The following is an 18,729-nucleotide window of genomic DNA, read 5'->3' as shown; positions in this document are numbered from 1 at the left end:
TAAAGACTGGTTTATACATCTTCAAATAGGTAATAATATTTTCATCTATTTTTGGTTGATGACAGCTGCTTATTCCACAGGCATTCTGATTGATTTTGTTGTACCATTTTTCTTCTTTTTTTACTTAGTGTACATTAAAATTAGGTTTCTTTTCCTGAGAACAGAGTGTTTGTTGAGACTTGGTAAATCTTGGCTCATGATTAAAAGTGAAATTAATGATTCAAAGTCTTGGTTGTATACACATGGAAACTGTTTGCCATTTGTGTGTTTAGTTTTGTCATGAATGGAATATGTTCATTGATGTTTTTCAGGAAACAATGACCGATAAAACAGAGAAGGTGGCTGTAGATCCTGAACCCGTGTTTAAACGTCCCAGGGAATGTGACAGTCCTTCATATCAGAAAAGGCAGAGGATGGCCCTGTTGGCAAGGAAACACGGAGCAGGAGACAGCCTTACTGCAGGCTCTGCCATGTCCAAAGAAAAGAGTAAGTAAGCCTGTCCTCCCCTCCTCTTCATGCTGTATCCAGTGCAGTTGGCCTCCTGCCTCATCCCCTCCAGAGAAACTGTCCTTGTCAAGGTCAACGGTTTCAGCTGACTTTGCCATTAATTTCTCAGCACCATTTGACAGTTGTTCACTCGCGTCTTCATGAAAACCTTCTAGCATTTCCATTTTCCACATTTTTTTTTTTTAATTTCTTGTCCGTATTCGTGAATCCCTAACATTTTTTCTTGAGATGGAGTTTCGTTCTTCTCGGCCAAGCTAGAGTCCAAGTGACATGATCTCGGCTCACTGAAACCTCAGTCTCCTGGGTTCAAGTGATTCTCCTGCTGCAGCCTCCCCGATTAGCTGAGATTAACAAGTACCAGCCACCACACCCAGCTAATTTTTTGTAATTTTAGTAGAGATGGAGTTTTGGCCAATATCAGCCAGGCTGGTCTCAAACTCCTCACCTCAGGTGATCTACCCACCTCAGCCTCCCAAAATGCTGGGATTACAGGCACGAGCCACTGCATCCGACACCCTCTCCTTCTTCTTTTTCTGTCTTTCTTTTTCTTCTCTTCTCTAAATACTGTAAAAAATTTCTGACCCCCAGCATCTCTCTTTCTCCTTCTGTTCCAGTCTGCCATGATCAATCACTGAGCTCCCGTGATACCTCCACATTTCCCATTATTGTCCCCATCGAACACATACGCTCCAACCCGGCAGCCAGGTCATCATGTTGGCGTGTAAATCACATCATGCCATGTCACTCCTGAAACCCATCCTCCACTCTCCTTAGCACTCAGAACCGACTGTGAACCAGCTTTGGTCTGCGAGGTTCTGCATGGCCTGGCCTCCGTCACCCTCTCCTCACACAGGCCGCATCCATCTCCTGACTCTGTCTGCTTCTGTCCTTCACCCCGTAGTGCCTGATCCATCCCCACTTCCAGCCCATACCCTTGGCCTCACAGCAACCTGGAACTCCCCCTCTGCCTCTGTGCAGGCAGCTCTGCTTCTTCCTTCAAGCCCTGCCCAAGGGTACCTCCACAGAAGGCTCTGCCCAACCAGCGGCAACTCCTGGGGCTCCCTCTGCTGCTGTTGCCCACAGGCCTGTGGACTGCTTCCCTACCACCAGCCCAACGCTGTTTGTTTCATTTGCTCATTGTGCGTGTGCTGTCTGACTGCCCCACATGAGGATGTGAGCTCCACAAGGCAGGGAATGTTGCTCTCTGGGCTTGTTTTACTGCTGATCCCCAGCTCCTGGCATGCTGCCTGCCACAGACGATGAATAAATGAGAGGTGTCAGACCTGAAGTGAAAAGAAAGTCACTTTTCTGAGACAGAAAGGAAGGATGAGGAAAATCATACACTAAAAGGGATTTTTTGGTGATGGAGTGCGTATAGAACTTTCAGCAGTAATGGCCACCTCTATTTCCCAGAATATATTTGACGTAGAGAGGAGGCTGCTTGAGGTGTATCCCAGCTGTCTGGCTTCCAGCTCAGTAAAGCCTGGTGGTTTGTAAGTGAATTTGGGAAATCGTGATATCAAGTGGGACTTGCTGCTTTCAACTTGTAAAGCATAACAAACTGAAACTATCCCATGAGTACCAGGGATCTGTGAATGTTGCTTTAGAGTTGTTCTGTCTTACTTGATTTCCATATCTATCATAGGGCCAGAAATAAGAGGTGGTTTTATTGTATTATGTGTCCTGGCCCTCAGTTCATCAGGTCTCAGATTTCCCCCGGTATATCCTCCCATTTATGAAAGAAATAATTCCCTAGAAACTGAGGAGCACATAGATGTACCCAGAGGGGTGATGAAACACACATTTCTCACAGCTCAGCTTCTCAGTTTGGTTTCCAGATCTGTCATTCATGATATCTATGTGGAGGGGAAAGAAAATGGTCAAACACCAACTGATGGCTTTTTGTCAAAATCTGTTTCACTAGAGCTTAAGACAGGAGATGGTATTCCACCCATCCAATTGGATTCTCAGATTGATGACTTCGCTGGTTTCAGCAAAGATAAGCTGATGCAGAAACCTGGTAGCAATGCACCTGTGGGAGGAATTGTTACCAGCAATTTCTCTGGAGATGACCTAAAATGCAGAGAAATAGTCCCTTTACCCAAAAGCAAAGAAGAAATTAATGCTGATATAAAACATCAAATAGTGAAGGAATCCAAAGCATGGACGAAGTAAGTAGTATAAGAATATCTGTTTCATAAAAACTATAGGAAGGCTCTCTTTCTATGATTCAGAAGATATTCATGTTACCTGTTGAGGCTCATTCTTTGCCAGAGTTGAGTTTGCCATAGTTTATGGTGGTTCCTCTTTTCTTTGACTAAAGCATAGTACACCTTTGCTTTTCTTTTCTTACTTGGTTATGGTTAAAAGAGTTCCATTCGTAGGTATGTGCAGGTGTCTTTTTTTATTATTTAGATTTGTATGTGCGGTATCTTGATTTAAGCATTTAAAACATTTTAGCCTATGAAGCATGATTGCTGAGATATAGATTCACTTCTATTCTTCTTATATTTGATAATACTGAAGGTTTTTTTTAAAATATCTTCAGAATACGAAAGGATCTTCAAATTGCTTAAAAGAGTGCAAGGACCTATAGAAGTCAAGAAAGTATTTTTGAATCCATCATCAAGGAAGCAGCAAGGTGAGTTGAAATAGGAACTGTCCAATTTCTTTAAGCACTTGGACTCAATCGAGTACTGGGGGTGAGCATGGGGGAACAGCCCCTGCCTTGAGTTTCTCAAACCCTGGTCCTCACTCATAGTTACGGCTGTCTCCACAGTTACTTAGGCTTAATGTTATCTGAATCTAACTCATTCTTCGAAGACTATAGAGACTTCCATTCTCACCATAGTCTGAGGTGCACATGTCCCTCGATTGACACTCTTTGTATGTGCTAGACTACTTCTTTTTAAAAAATTTTTGTACGGACATAGCAGATGCATATATTTCTGGGGTATATGAGATATTGTGATACAGACAACAATGTGTAATAATTACATCAAGGTAAATGGGGTATCTGTCACCTCAAGCTTTCATCCTTTGTGTTACAGACAATCCAATTATACTCTTCATTATTTTTAATGTACAATTAAATTATTACCGACAATAGTCACCCTGTTGGCTATGAAATACTACATCTTATTTATTCTATTTTTCTTTTTTCTTTTTTTATTATACTTAAAGTTCTAGGGTACATGTGCATAACGTGCAGGTTTGTTACATATGTATACTTATGATATGTTGGTGTGCTGCACCCATCAACTCGTCAGCACCCATCAATTCATCATTTATATCATGTATAACTCCCCAATGCAATCCCTCCCTCCTCCCCCCTCCCCATGATAGGCCCCAGTTGTGTGATGTTTCCCTTCCCGAGTCCAAGTGATCTCATTGTTCAGTTCCCACCTATGAGTGAGAACATGCGGTGTTTGGTTTTCTCTTCTTGTGTATAGTTTGCTAAGAATGATGGTTTCCAGCTGCATCCATGTCCCTACAAAGGACGCAAACTCATCCTTTTTTATGGCTGCATAGTATTCCATGGTGTATATGTGCCACCTTTTCTTAATCCAGTCTGTCACAGATGGACATTTGGGTTGATTCCAAGTCTTTGCTATTGTCAATAGTGCCGCAATAAACATACGTGTGCATGTGTCTTTGTAGTAGAATAATTTATAATCCTTTGGGTATATACCCAGTAGTGGGATGGCTGGGCCATATGGTACATCTAGTTCTAGATCCTCGAGGAATTGCCATACTGTTTTCCATAATGGTTGAACTAGTTTACAATCCCACCAACAGTGTAAAAGTGTTCCTATTTCTCCACATCCTCTCCAACACCTGTTGTTCCTGACTTCTTAATGATTGCCATTCTAACTGGTGTGAGATGGTATCTCATTGTGGTTTTGATTTGCATTTCTCTGATGGCGAGTGATGATGAGCATTTTTTCATGTGTCTGTTGGCTGTATGAATGTCTTCTTTGAGAAATGTCTGTTCATATCCTTTCCCCACTTTTTGATGGGGTTGTTTGTTTTTTTCTTGTATATTTGGTTGAGTTCTTTGTAGATTCTGGATATTAGCCCTTTGTCAGATGAGTAGGTTGCAAAAATTTTCTCCCATTCTGTAGGTTGCCTGTTCACTCTGATGGTAGTTTCTTTTGCTGTGCAAAAGCTCTTTAGTTTAATTAGATCCCATTTGTCAATTTTGGCTTTTGCTGCCGTTGCTTTTGGTGTTTAGACATGAAGTCCTTGCCCATGCCTATGTCCTGAATGGTACTACCTAGATTTTCTTCTAGGGTTTTTATGGTATTAGGTCTAACATTTAAGTCTCTAATCCATCTTGAATTAATCTTCGTATAAGGGGTAAGGAAAGGATCCAGTTTCAGCTTTTCTACTTATGGCTAGCCAATTTTCCCAGCACCGTTTATTAAATAGGGAATCCTTTCCCCATTTCTTGTTTCTCTCAAGTTTGTCAAAGATCAGATGGCTGTAGATGTGCGGTATTATTTCTGAGGACTCTGTTCTGTTCCATTGGTCTATATCTCTGTTTTGGTACCAGTACCATGCTGTTTTGGTTACTGTAGCCTTGTAGTATAGTTTGAAGTCAGGTAGCGTGACGCCTCCAGCTTTGTCCTTTTGACTTAGGATTGTCTTGGCAATGCGGGCTCTTTTTTGGTTCCATATGAACTTTAAAGCAGTTTCTTCCCATTCTGTGAAGAAACTCATTGGTAGCTTGATGGGGATGGCATTTAATCTATAAATAAACTTGGGCAGTATGGCCATTTTCACGATATTGATTCTTCCTATCCATGAGCATGGTATGTTCCTCCATTTGTTTGTGTCCTCTTTATTTCACTGAGCAAGTGGTTTGTAGTTCTCCTTGAAAAGGTCCTTTACAACCCTTGTAAGCTGGATTCCTAGGTATTTTATTCTCTTTGAAGCAATTGTGAATGGAAGTTCATTCCTGATTTGGCTCTCTGCTTGTCTGTTACTGGTGTATAAGAATGCTTGTGATTTTTGCACATTAATTTTGTATCCTGAGACTTTGCTGAAGTTGCTTATCAGCTTAAGGAGATTTTGGGCTGAGACGATGGGGTTTTCTAAATATACAATCATGTCATCTGCAAACACGGACAATTTGACTTCTTCTTTTCCTAACTGGATACCCTTGATTTCTTTCTCTTCCCTGATTGCCCTAGCCAGAACTTCCAACACTATGTTGAATAGGAGTGGTGAGAGAGGGCATCCCTGTCTTGTGCCAGTTTTCAAAGGGAATTTTTCCAGTTTTTGCCCATTCAGTATGATATTAGCTGTGGGTTTGTCATAAATAGCTCTTATTATTTTGAGGTTTGTTCCATCAATACCGAATTTATTGAGCGTTTTTAGCATGAAGGGCTGTTGAATTTTGTCAAAAGCCTTTTCTGCATCTATTGAGATAATCATGTGGTTCTTGTCTTTGGTTCTGTTTATATGCTGGATTACGTTTATTGATTTGCGAATGTTGATCCAGGCTTGCATCCCAGGGATGAAGCCCACTTGATCATGGTGGATAAGCTTTTTGATGTGCTGCTGAATCCGGTTTGCCAGTATTTTATTGAGAATTTTTGCATCGATGTTCATCAGGGATATTGGTCTAAAATTCTCTTTTTTTGTTGTGTCTCTGCCAGGCTTTGGTATCAGGATGATGTTGGCCTCATAAAATGAGTTAGGGAGGATTCCCTCTTTTTCTATTGATTGGAATAGTTTCAGAAGGAATGGTACCAGCTCCTCCTTATACCTCTGGTAGAATTCAGCTGTGAATCCATCTGGTCCTGGACTTTTTTGGTTGGTAGGCTATTAATAATTGCCTCAATTAAGAGCCTGCTATTGGTCTATTCAGGGATTCAACTTCTTCCTGGTTTAGTCTTGGGAGAGTGTAAGTGTCCAGGAAATTATCCATTTCTTCTAGATTTTCTAGTTGATTTGTGTAGAGGCGTTTATAGTATTCTCTGATGGTTGTTTGTATTTCTGTGGGGTCAGTGGTGATATCCCCTTTATCATTTTTTATTGCGTCTATTTGATTCCTCTCTCTTTTCTTCTTTATTACCCTTGCTAGCGGTCTGTCAATTTTGTTGATCTTTTCAAAAAACCAACTCCTGGATTCATTGATTTTTTTGGAGGGTTTTTTGTGTCTCGATCTCCTTCAGTTCTGCTCTGATCTTAGTTATTTCTTGCCTTCTGCTAGCTTTTGAATGTGTTTGCTCTTGCCTCTCTAGTTCTTTTAATTGTGATGTTAGAGTGTCAATTTTTAGATCTTTCCTGCTTTCTCTTGTGGGCATTTAGTGCTATAAATTTCCCTCTACACACTGCTTTAAATGTGTCCCAGAGATTCTGATATGTTGTATCTTTGTTCTCATTGGTTTCAAAGAACATCTTTATTTCCGCTTTCATTTCGTTATGTGCCCAGTAGTCATTCAGGAGCAGGTTGTTCCGTTTCCATGTAATTGAGCGGTTTTTGATTGAGTTTCTTAGTCCTGAGTTCTAGTTTGATTGCACTGTGGTCTGAGAGACAGTTTGTTATAATTTCTGTTCTTTTACATTTGCTGAGGAGTGCTTTACTTCCAATTATGTGGTCAATTTTGGAATAAGTACGATGTGGTGCTGAGAAGAATGTATATTCTGTTGATTTGGGGTGGAGAGTTCTATAGATGTCTATTAGGTCCGCTTGGTGCAGAGATGAGTTCAATTCCTGGATATCCTTGTTAACTTTCTGTCTCGTTGATCTGTCTAATGTTGACAGTGGAGTGTTGAAGTCTCCCATTATTATTGTATGGGAGTCTAAGTCTCTTTGTAAGTCTCTAAGGACTTGCTTTATGAATCTGGGTGCTCCTGTATTGGGTGCATATATATTTAGGATAGTTAGCTCTTCCTGTTGAATTGATCCCTTTACCATTATGTAATGGCCTTCTTTGTCTCTTTTGATCTTTAACGGTTTAAAGTCTGTTTTATCAGAGACTAGGATTGCAACCCCTGCTTTTTTTGTTCTCCATTTGCTTGGTAGATCTTCCTCCATCCCTTTATTTTGAGCCTATGTATGTCTCTGCATGTGAGATGGGTCTCCTGAATACAGCAGACTGATGGGTCTTGACTCTTGATCCAGTTTGCCAGTCTGTGTCTTTTAATTGGAGCATTTAGTCCATTAACATTTAAGGTTAATATTGTTATGTGTGAACTTGATCCTGCCATTATGATATTAACTGGTTATTTTGCTCGTTAGTTGATGCAGTTTCTTCCTAGCCTCGATGGTCTTTACATTTTGGCATGTTTTTGCAATGGCTGGTACCAGTTGTTCCTTTCCATGTTTAGGGCTTCCTTCAGGGTCTCTTGTAAGGCAGGCCTGGTGGTGACAAAATCTCTAAGCATTTGCTTATCTGTAAAGGATTTTATTTCTCCTTCACTGATGATACTTAGTTTGGCTGGATATGAAATTCTGGGTTGAAAATTCTTTTCTTTAAGAACGTTGAATATTGGCCCCCACTCTCTTCTGGCTTGTAGAGTTTCTGCCGAGAGATCTGCTGTTAGTCTGATGGGCTTCCCTTTGTGGGTAACCCGACCTTTCTCTCTGGCTGCCCTTAAGATTTTTTCCTTCATTTCAACTTTGGTGAATCTGGCAATTATGTGTCTTGGAGTTGCTCTTCTCGAGGAGTATCTTTGTGGCGTTCTCTGTATTTCCTGAATTTGAATGTTGGCCTGCCCTACTAGGTTGGGGAAGTTCTCCTGGATGATATCCTGAAGAGTGTTTTCCAACTTGGTTCCATTTTCCCCCTCACTTTCAGGCACCCCAATCAGACGTAGATTTGGGTCTTTTTACATAATCCCATACTTCTTGCAGGCTTTGTTCATTTCTTTTTCTTCTTTTTTCTTTTGGTTTCTCTTCTCGCTTCATTTCATTCATTTGATCCTCAATCGCTGATACTCTTTCTTCCAGTTGATCGAGTCGGTTACTGAAGCTTGTGCATTTGTCACGTATTTCTCGTGTCATGGTTTTCATCTCTGTCATTTCGTTTATGATCTTCTCTGCATTAATTAGTCTAGCTGTCAATTCTTCCACTCTTTTTTCAAGATTTTTAGTTTCTTTGCGCTGGGTACGTAATTCCTCCTTTAGCTCTGAGAAGTTTGATGGACTGAAGCCTTCTTCTCTCATCTTGTCAAAGTCATTCTCTGACCAGCTTTGATCCGTTGCTGGCGATGGGCTGCGCTCCTTTGCAGGGGGAGATGCGCTCTTATTTTTTGAATTTCCAGCTTTTCTGCCCTGCTTCTTCCCCATCTTTGTGGTTTTATCTGTCTCTGGTCTTTGATGATGGTGACGTACTGATGGGGTTTTGGTATAGGTGTCCTTCCTGTTTGATAGTTTTCCTTCTGACAGTCAGAAGGACTGTCTGTTGGTCTGTTGGAGATTGCTTGAGGTCCACTCCAGACCCTGTTTGCTTGGGTATCAGCAGCAGAGGTTGCCGAAGATAGAATATTGCTGAGCAGCGAGTGTACCTGTCTGATTCTTCCTTTGGAAGTTTCCTCTCAGGGGTGTACTCCACCCTGTGAGGTGTGGGGTGTCAGACTGCCCCTAGTGGGGGATGTCTCCCAGTTAGGCTACTCAGGGGTCAGGGACCCACCTGAGCAGGCAGTCTGTCCGTTCTCAGATCTCAACCTCCGCGTTGGGAGATCCACGGCTCTCCCCAAAGCTGTCAGACAGAGTCGTTCGCGTCTGCACCGGCCCCTGCTGCTTCCCCTGTTGGTCTTCAGCTGTGCGCTGTCCCCAGAGGTGGAGTCTACAGAGACAGGCAGGCTTCCTTGAGCTGCTGTGAGCTCCACCCAGTTCGAGCTTCCCAGCAGCTTTGTTTACCTACTTAAGCCTCAGCAATGGCGGGCGCCCCTCCCCCAGCCTCGCTGCTGCCTTGCAGATAGATCGCCGCAGACTGCTGTGTTAGCAGTGAGGGAGGCTCCGTGGGCGTGGGACCCTCCCGGCCAGGTGTGGGATATATTCTCCTGGTGTGCCTGTTTGCTTAAAGCGCAGTATTGGGGTGGGAGTTACCCAATTTTCCAGGTGTTGTGTGTCTCTGTTCCCCTGGCTAGGAAAACGGATTCCCTTCCCCCTTGCGCTTCCAGGTGAGGCGATGCCTCGCCCTGCTTCAGCTCTCGCTGGTCAGGCTGCAGCAGCTGAGCAGCACCGATTGTCCAGCACTCCCTAGTGAGATGACCCCAGTACCTCAGTTGAAAATGCAGAAATCACTGGTCTTCTGTGTCGCTCGCGCTGGGAGTTGGAGACTGGAGCTGTTCCTATTCGGCCATCTTGCTCCGCCTCCCTCAAGGTATCTTCTACTTTTCTACCTATTAATCATCCCCACTTCCCACACGCTCCACCCCCACTAACCTTCCCAGCCTCTAGTAACCATCATTCTACTCTCTGTCTCCATTAGTTCAGTTGTTTTACATTTTTGCTCCCAGAAATAAGTGAGAAAGTACAAAGTTTGTCTTTCTGTGCCTGGCTTATTTCACTTAACATAATGACCTTTGATTCCATCCATATTGTTGCAAATGACTGAATCTCATTCTTTTTTATGTCTGAACAATACTCTATTGTGTATATGTACCATATTTTTTTATCCATTCATCTGTTAGTGGACACTTAGGTTGCTTCCGAATCTTGGCTACTGTGAATGGTGCTGCAACAAACATGGGAGTGCAGATATCTCTTCGGTACCCTGACTTCCTTTCTCTTGGGCATATACCAAGCAGTGGGATTCCTGGACCATATGATAGCTCCATTTTTAGAGTTTCGAGGAACCTCCATACTGTTCTTCGTAGTCATTGTAGTAATTTTTATTCCCACCAACAGTATATGAAGGTTCCCTTTTCTCCACACCCTCGCCATCATTTGTTATTGCCAGCTAGACTACCTCTTACCATGCAGGTGAATTTCTATTTCCATGCTGACTGTAACTTCATGTTTCTATCCTTCACAGTGCTTCCCACAGCATAGGTTCTTTGGCTATCTTTTAGTTAATGGCATGTCTCTGTCTTTTCAGATGTATGAGCCGAGACTTCGTTCAGCTCCTTGAGAAGAAACTGGAGCATATGATTTGGAAGTACTTGTCCATGGAGGATTATGGCAACCCAAATGCATAATCTCATTAATGATTGAGGAGAGAAAAGGATCAGATTGCTGTTTTCTACAATGGAGCATGATATTGCTGAAGTCTCCTGGCATATGTTACTGACTCAAATGGCCTTCCAGAGGCTAAGAAATTTCTGTTAGTAAAAGTTGTTCTTTTTCCCTAAGCATTTCATTTGAAAGAATAACTTGTTTTTTGGTTGTTTTTTATTCCCACCTATGCTGGTAGATATTATTAACCCATTAGATAAATACTATTACAGTCGTGGTTTCTGCAGCAGCTCACATTGTTGAAGCTGGTATTTGTAACTGCCTTCTTTCACTACCCATTTCACATTCCCTTTGCCCTAAGATAGCATGTCAGTTGGTTCATGGAGCTTGGCCTGGCAGGATGGCTGAAACCTTCATTATAGAAGAGTCTGAACCATTAGATGTCCTGCCTGAATGGGGTTGCTGTGATTTTCCATTAACTCTAATCACAAAACACGGGAGGACTAAGAAGCTCTCTAGACATATCCGACTTACTTTTCCTTAGCCCCTGGTGTAGTAGGAACCTGATCTCCTTTTTTTTCTCAGTTTCCATCACCCAAGCCAGTAGCAGAATCCCTACTTTGTCTCTTGATTGAGAGGAGTGAAGAGTTCAAAGTCGTCAGCTGTCAGACACAATTTTCATTTCAATGGAATCATTTTGATTCCACCGTTGAAAAAATTTCTCAATTTGTAACTAAGACCTCTTGCCCAGCAGAGCCAAGAGTTTGCCTCTTGAAAGCAAAGTTTGCTTCTTGAGCACAAAAAGAAAAATTTTGCTACTAGATACCCAGGAGTAATAGTGAGAGGAGGCCCGCATCTTACCTCTTTCATTCTTGAAGACATAGATGTGGCTATGGGAGAAATAGTTCCATATACTTGATGCTGGGATCCAGCATTGCCACCTCTGAGATTGTCAGCCAAGCCCCTCAAGGCACTGCCACAAAGCTAGAACTACAACTCAGGCTTTAAAGATCACTCCACTGTTCTATTGAGCCAGCCACTTCAGGATGTTGAGGAACATCACAAGACTGGTGAAATCCATTAGCATGAGCCCATTCCCATACTTCATTTCCTGTAAAGTGAGTTTCATGTTTAAAACTGGTGCAGTGTGGGCTGTTTCTGGTTCCAAGATGGCCGAATAGGAAAAGCTCCAGTCCATAGCTCCCAGTGTGAGCGATTCAGAAGATGGGTGATTTCTGCATTTTCAACTGAAGAACCAGGTTCATCTCACTGGGGCTTGTTGGACCAGTGACTGCAGTCCACGGAATGTGAGCTGAAGCAGGGCAGGGCATCGCCTCACCAGGGAATTGCATGGGTTCAGGGAATTCCCTTTCCTAGCCAAGGGAATCCATGACAGATGGTTCCTGGAAAATTGGGACACTCCCACCCTAATACTGCGCTTTTCCAACAGTCTTAGCAAACAGCACACCAGGCGGTTATATCCCATGCCTGGCTCAGAGGGTCCCATGCCCACAGAGCCTTGCTTACCACTAACACAGCAGTCTGAGATCGAGCTGCAAGGTGGCAGCGAGGCTGGGGGAGGGGCGTCCACCATTGCCGAGGCTTGAGTAGGTAAACAAAGTGGCCGGGAAGTTCAAACTGGGGGGTGCTTAAGGAGGCTGCAGCTCAATGAGGCCTGCCTGCCTGCCTCTGTAGACTCCACCTCTGGGGGCAGGGCATGGCTGAACAAAAGGCAGCAGAAACTTATGCAGACTTAAACATCCCTGTCTGACAGCTTTGAAGAGAGTAGTAGTTCTCCCAGCATGGAGTTTGAGATCTGAGAACGGACAGACTGCCTCCTTAGTGGGTCCCTGACCCTCGAGTAGCCCAACTGGGAGACACCTCCCAGTAGGGGCCGACTGACACCTCATACAGCCAGGTGCCCCTCTGAGAGGAAGCTTCCAGAGGAAGGATGAGGCAGCAACATTTGCCATTCTGCAGTAGTTGCTGTTCTGCAGCCTCTGCTGGTGATAACCAGGCAAACAAGGTCTGGAGTGGACCCCCAGCAAACTCCAAGAGACCTGCAGCTCAGGGTCCTGACTGTTAGAAGGAAAACTAACAAACAGAAAGGACATCCACACCAAAACCCCATCTGTATGTCACCATCATCAAAGACCAAAAGTAGATAAAACCACAAAGATGGGGAGAAAGCGGAGCAGAAAAGCTGAAAATTCTAATCAGAGTGCCTCTTCTTCTCCAAGGGAATGCAACTCCTTGTCAGCAACGGAACAAAGCTGGATGGAGAATGACTTTGACAAGTTGAGAGAAGAGGGCTTCAGACGATGGGTAATAATAAACTTCTCCGAGCTAAAGGAGGAAGTTCAAACCCATCGCAAAGAAGCTAAAAACCTTGAAAAAAGATTAGACGAATGGCTAACTAGAAGAAACAGTGTAGAGAAGACCTTAAATGACCTGATGGAGCTGAAAACCATGGCACGAGAACTACGTGATGCATGCACAAGCTTCAGTAGTCAATTCGATCAAGTGGAAGAAAGGGTATCAGTGATAGAAGATCCAATGAATGAAATGGAGCGAGAAGAGAAGTTTAGAGGAAAAAGAGTAAAAATAAATGAACAAAGCCACGAAGAAATAGGGGACTATGTGAAAAGACCAAATCTACATCTGATTGGTGTACCTGAAAATGATGGGGAGAATGGAACCAAGTTGGAAAACACTCTTCAGGAGAGTATCCAGGGGAACTTCCACAACCCAGCAAGACAGGCCAACATTCAAATTCAGGAAATACAGAGAACACCGCAAAGATACTCCTTGAGAAGGGCAACTCCAAGACACATAATTGTCAGATTCACCGAAGTTGAAATGAAGGAAAAAATACTAAGGGCAGCCAGAGAGAAAGGTTGGGTTACACACAAAGGGAAGACCATCAGACTAACAGCGGATCTCTCAGCAGAAATTCTACAAGCCAGAAGAGATTGGGGGCCAATATTTGACATTCTTAAAGAAAATAATTTTCAACCCAGAATTTCATATCCAGCCAAACTAAGCTTCATAAGTGAAGGAGAAATAAAATCCTCTACAGACAAGCAAATGCTGAGAGATTTTGTCACCACCAGGCCTGCCCTACAAGAGCTCCTGAAGGAAGCAGTAAACATGGAAAAGAACAACCGGTACCAGCCACTGGAAAAACATGCCAAACTGTAAAGACCATTGATGCTAGGAAGAAACTGCATCAACTAACAAGCAAAATAATCAGCTAACATCATAAAGATAGGATCAAATTCATGCATAAAAATATTGACCTTAAATGTAAATGGGCTAATGCTCCAATTAAAAGACACAGACTGGCAAACTGGATAAAGAGTCAAGACCCATCAGTGTGCGGTATCCAGAAGACCCATCTCATGTGCAGACACACACGTAGACTCAAAATAAAGGGATGGAGGAAGATCTACCAAGCAAATGGAAAACAAAGAAACAGAAAAAGCAGGGGTTGCAATCCTAGTCTCCGACAAAACAGACTTTTAGCAAGATAATTTTAAATTGGAATATTTTATTTATGCTCCAAATATAATTATTAACATCTTACTTTCTGGCTCTAATGCAAACAAAGTTGTGATATTTTCAAAATATACTACTTTGTCGACCTCATTTTCAATGAGAACAATTGCCATGTGTGACAATTTCTCTTGACCAAGTGATGATCTCAAGTGATTTTTATTCAGCTTCAGCTTACTGAAAGTTCTTTTGCAGGATGCCACTGTGACTGGTATTGTTCAATAAAAATCTTAAGGCTAAATTTGGATAAGACTGTGCAAAGAGAGATTAGTGACTCAGTTTTACAAGATCCAAATGTGATGTTGTTGTGTCACAAAGTATTGATACTCTGTTCTGTTTTAAACCAAGTATTGCAGATGAAACTCTACAAGACATATCAACAGAATATTTATAAGTACGTAAGTGGCTTCTTTTGTAGATCAGATGTATTCACAGAAAGTAATATTTCTCCAGTTAAAGAGTCCAAACACTTTGTTTACTTTGTCATATCTCCCTTACTGATATGGAATTATGGCATCTATAAACTTCTGCCTCCCAAATCCTGGGATTACAGGCGTGAACCACTTATGAAAGCCACCGGTGAAAACTTCACTTTTAAGTGAAACGCAGAAGCAAAATCCGATAATCAGAAAATGAGATATAGCACGTTCTCATTCATAGGTGGGAGCTAAACAATGGGTACACATGAACATAAAGGTAGAAAGCATTGACTCTGAGGACTCCAAAATGGAGGTGGAGGGGAGGAAGGGAGCGGGTCGGAGGGTTGAAAAACTACCTATTGGACACTCTCTTCACTATTTGGGTGATGGGTTCAGTAGAAGCCCAAACCTTGGCATTATGCAATTATACCCAGGTGAGAAACCTGTACATGTACCCTTCTGGCATCAAAATTTTAAAAAGGTTAAAAAAGAAAGCTTCAGTTTTAAATCTTAAGCAGATACACATAAAAAAGATTACTAGCCGGCCGGGCGCGGTGGCTCAAGCCTGTAATCCCAGCACTTTGGGAGGCCGAGACGGGCGGATCACAAGTTCAGGAGATCGAGACCATCCTGGCGAACACAGTGAAACCCCGTCTCTACTAAAAAAAAAAAAAATACAAAAAACTAGCCGGGCGAGGTGGTGGGCGCCTGTAGTCCCAGCTACTTGGGAGGCTGAGGCAGGAGAATGGCGGGAACCCGGGAGGCGGAGCTTGCAGTGAGCTGAGATCCGGCCACTGCACTCCAGCCTGGGCGACAGAGCAAGACTCTGCCTCAAAAAAAAAAAAAAAAAAAAAAAAAAAAAAAAAAAAAAAAAAAAAAAAAAAAAAAAAAAAGATTACTATACTCAGACACCTTTACAGGTTTCTATGTTAGTTTTTGGTATTAAGGCAGAAACCTGTTCCTCAACCACTTTATTAATTATATATCCTCTTTGTACAAACATCCAAAATAGAAGACTGTCACTTTTCGTTCTGTAACTGTGATTCTTCACTGCAGTCTTCTACAGCTTTTACAGAGTTAATGGTCCCTAATATCTGCCATTCTCCAATTGTCCTGGGTGGCAAAATGGCTGCCATAGTAAACTTTTCACTGATAAATAGAGTTTCTGGAAACATGCAGGGCTCGTTATTTAAGAGTGACTCCATTTGGGCACTCGAGTGGATGGCCTACAGGTTTTCTTGCAGTGTATACTAGAGTCTCCAGAATTAATAACCCTAGGAAGTTGAGGAACTAGCATTTTCCAGAAGTTTGGAAGCCAAAATACAAATATTGGTTTTCTCAAAAGCACTGCAATTGGGAAGGAAAATCCATATCTAGACAAAATATCTGTTCGGGTAAGAAGAAAGCACTTCTCTTTTTATAATAGAAGTGATCCATTGTAATCCACATGCCAACTAGCGACTGTCAGATCATTCTGGAGTCTGGGGCCAAATTGAGGGCTTAGTGTTGGTCTCCATTCCTGGAAGTTTGTTCACTCAGCAATGACCGTAGCAAGGTTTGCCGTGGTGAGTGGAAGTCCATGCTACTGCGCATAATCTCCATCCCTGCCAGTTTGACCACTTTGTTTGTTGAGCCCATAAGATTGTGGCACAAGTGTTGGGAAAAGAGGCTGATTAATATCTAGATAATAAGTACCTTATCCATCTGATTGTTAAAATTCTCTCTGCTGAGGATACCCTTTGCTGAGAACTCTCATGAGACCCCAATATCTTCACATTGTATGTCCATTTGCAAAGGTCTGTCCACATATGTTTTTTTCTCAGACCTCCTTGTCACAAATTTTTATCATGTGTCCTCCAAGTCCCTGACAATTCAGCTAATAAGTGGGACACAGCCTATGCATGATACATACTTACACGTCTGGATATGTCTCTTCCAAGAAGGTGCACTGCTCCAAGTTCTTCCCTCTGGGAGGGTGTCCCATCACCACTGTCCTTCAGGGTTGTCCCAGTCAGGACTGTCATATGCAGCTGTCCACTTGTGGCTTGTGTGGTAGGCAGGATTCTAATTATGCCCCTCCAAGATTCCAGTCTCATGGTTATTCAATCAAATACGCATATGAGTACTGCTGTGGTGGGATTTTTTAATGCAAAAATGAGTATTTCATTTTCATAGCACTAGAAGAAACAAACAAAACAACTGTGTTCCTACATCGAATGATAACAATGTTTAAGCTTCCTTATCAGTCAAATATATTCCAAAAGAAAATGTGTTCTATGAAGGTTCTGAAGCACAGGCAAATATTAACACAACAGGCCAAGAAGCTGTAATACTGAAAATGACTCTCTTCTAACAGGGTACTTAACAAACATAATTTTTAATTTTAATTAATTTATTTATTTTGAGGTGGAGTCTCCCTTTGTCCCCCAGTGACAGTGGATCTCTGCTCCTTTGGAGTGCAGTGACGTGATCTCTGCTCACCGAAGCTTGCACCTCTCAGGTTCAAGTGATTCTCCTGCCTCTGTCTCCCGAGTAGCAGGGATTACAGGCACCCACCACCATGCCTGGCTATATTTTATAATTTTAATTTTAATTTTTTTACAAACATAACTTTTGAATTATAAAACCAGTGAAGTAATCCCTTCCAAATAATTGTGTCAAGAGTGAAACTGCTTGTTCCGTTAAAACTCTAAAATTTTGCTGTAATATTTTTTTGCCACTATGGACTATTCAAGTAAATTTTGCTGCACTTAAAATAAGTTGTGAAAGTGGAAAAATGGTCCAGGCGCAGTGGCTCACACCTGTAATCCTAGCACTTTGGGAGACCAAGGCAGATGATTCACTTAAAGTCAGAAGTCTGAGACCAGCCTGGCCAACATTGTGAAATACGGTTTCTACTAAGAATACAAAAATTAGCCAGGCGTGATGGTGCATGCCTGTAATCCCAGCTTCTCGGGAGGCTGAGGAAGGAGAATCGCTTGAACCTGGGAGGCAGAGGTAGCAGTGAGCCGAGATCGTGCCACTGCACTCCAGCCTGGGCAACAGAGCCAGATTCTGTCTCAAGAAAATAAAAAAGGTGGAAAAATATACAAAGTTCCATATTAAAATGATTAATAGATGCAATATATTAAGGTTTCCCCTCCTTTCTTGTTTTCTTTCTTTCTTCTTTTCTTGTTTGTTTGGTTTTTACAGTCTCACTCAGTCACCCAGGCTGTAGTGCAGTGGTGCGATCAAAGGTCAATGCAGCCTCAACCTCCTGGTCTCAAGCCTCCCAAGCAGCTGGGAGCACAGGTACACGCTCAGCTAATTTGTGTATTTTGTGTAAAGACAGGGTTTCACCATACTGCCCAGGCTGCTCTTGAACTCCTGGGCTCAAGGAATCCACCTATCTTGGCCTCCCCAAATTGCTGGGATTACAGGCGTGAGCCACCGCACTGGGGCCCTCATTTTTCTTATCAATTAACAATAATGGTTACCTTTAACAGATAGAGGTTGGCTTTATTTTTATTTATTTATTTATTTATTTATTTATTTTTATTTCTAGACAGAGTCTCACTCTTTTACCCAGGCTGGAATGCAGTGGTGTGATCTCAGCTCACTGCAAACTCTGCCTCCCCAGTTCAAGTGATTCTCCTGCCTCAGCCTCCCAAGTAGCTGGTGGGACTACAGGTGCGCACCACCACGCCTGGATAATTTTCTGTATTTTTAGTAGAGACGGAATTCACCATGTTGGTCAGACTGGTCTTGAGCTCCTCACCTCAGGTGTTCTAGCCACTTTGGCTTCCCGAAGTGCTGAGATGACAGGTGTGAGCCACTGTGCCTGGTCGGAGTTGACTTTAAAACACAACTCCCTCAAATGAAAATTTCGGTTTTTGTTGCTGTTTATTTTATTTTTCTTTGCTTTTCTTTTTTCTTTTTTCTTTTCTTTCTTTTTTTTTTTTGAGATGGAGTCTCCTCTATTATCTGGACTGGAGTGCAGTGGCTCACTGCTACCTCCACCTCCTGGGTTCAAGGATCTTCCCACCTCAACTTCCCGGGTAGTTGGGACCACAGGCATTCGCCACCATGCCGGGCTGATTTTTGCTCTTTCTCTTTTCTCTTTTCTTTCTTCTT

At 42.5% G+C, this 18,729-nt stretch overlaps 1 pseudogene; it reads left to right on the top strand.

The window, feature by feature from the left end:
• Nucleotides 1–317: 317 nt before the first annotated feature.
• On the top strand, nucleotides 318–10,665 carry LOC115898629 (annotated as a pseudogene).
• The last annotated feature ends 8,064 nt before the right edge of the window (nucleotides 10,666–18,729 follow it).

The sequence above is a fragment of the Rhinopithecus roxellana genome, chromosome 7 (genome assembly GCF_007565055.1).
Source record: "Rhinopithecus roxellana isolate Shanxi Qingling chromosome 7, ASM756505v1, whole genome shotgun sequence".
NCBI classification, from domain to species: Eukaryota; Metazoa; Chordata; class Mammalia; order Primates; family Cercopithecidae; genus Rhinopithecus; species Rhinopithecus roxellana.
The sequence above is the reverse complement of the archived record's forward strand: the minus strand, read 5'-3'. Positions and strand labels throughout refer to the sequence as shown.